Consider the following 1,434-nt stretch of genomic DNA (forward strand, 5'->3'; position numbering starts at 1 on the left):
TTTTCGCAGAAGACCTCTGACTTAGCTCTATCCCTAGTAATCTCAGCGCCTCCTTGGGTACCACCAGCATCCGCGGGCCTGGTAAGAGGGGTGAACGCACCATCCCATCTCCTTCGACGTCTCCACCTGTCCCCAAGGGCTGAGATTGGCCAATCCCTGCAGAGGGCCGACTGCCTGCACTCCTCCCTCCACCCGGGAGTATTAAACTACCCCCCTGAAAGCCCAGTAACCTCGACACCCCCACCCCCGCACACACAAAGGAACCAGAGAACGCCGGTCTCCTGTGGAGAAGGTGTTTATCCTGCTTTCCCTACTAAAAGCCTGGGACTGGACCTAAGCAAGGAGCTGCCTGCGTTCAAGTCATCATGTACTGAGCACTTAAGGGAGCCGGGTTCCCTATTAGGCGATAGAGAGGAGCGACTGAAACAGTTGGATACAAACCGTAGAAAGGGGTCACTGTCCGGTGAAACTGTAGAATTGCAAGTCGTGATCATAGAAGAGAAGGCTGCCCTTCTCTCCCCAACCAGTGCCCTACCTGCCCTATCATTTCAACCCACCCAGCGGCCTTTGGCCCCTCCCTGTTCCAATGGCTTCTTCCCGAAATGAATGGTTCTCTTCACTTGAAAAAAAAAAAAAAAAAAAATGTCAGGTGATGCTCTGTGTACTGTCTGCTGCACAGATTGGTTGGTAATCCCGGACGCTTGTTTTGTGCCTGGCTTCCTGCGAGGTGCTGGACGGGTCTCTGAGTTCCGGTTGTCGAACCTCAGCCTCTACATAAGGCACAGTAGGAATCGCGCGAACTTAGCCCTTTCACTGCTTAAAATTCCCCCAGGAACCAACCTCTGTCAGGGGAGGAACCCAGTGAGCTCCTGCTGGATGCCTGAGAGGCCCAGCTTCCAAGGCAACTTCAATTCCATCCCCTGAGTCCCTAACCTGGCTGCTGTATCCTTCCTGATTGATAGTTGTCTGCCTTGGAGCCTCTCCTGGCTGAAAAGACACCTTGACTCAGGACTCACTCAACCTTGCCCTTGACTCTACTTGCTCACTTTAAGGTGTTTTGTTGTTGTTGTTGTTTTGTTTTGTTTTGTTTTTGGCCACTCCTGTCGCATGTGGAAGCTTCTAGGCTAGGAATGGAACCTATGCCTCAGCATCGACCTAGGCCACTGCAGTGACAATGCTGGATACTTAACCCGCTGTGCTACAAGGGAACTCACCTACTTGCCCTCTTGCCCTCTTTGAATCCTGAATCTTTTTTTTTTTTTTTTTTGCTTTTTAGGGCTGCACTTGCAGCATACGAAGGTTCCCAGGCTAGGGGTCGAATCAGAGGTACAGCCACAGCAACACCATTTCTGAGCCATGTCTGCAGCCTACACCACAGCTCACAGCAAAGCTGGATCCTTAACCCACTGAGCAAGGCCAGAGATGGAACCTGCA

This window comes from Phacochoerus africanus, chromosome 6 (genome assembly GCF_016906955.1).
Source record: "Phacochoerus africanus isolate WHEZ1 chromosome 6, ROS_Pafr_v1, whole genome shotgun sequence".
NCBI lineage: Eukaryota > Metazoa > Chordata > Mammalia > Artiodactyla > Suidae > Phacochoerus > Phacochoerus africanus.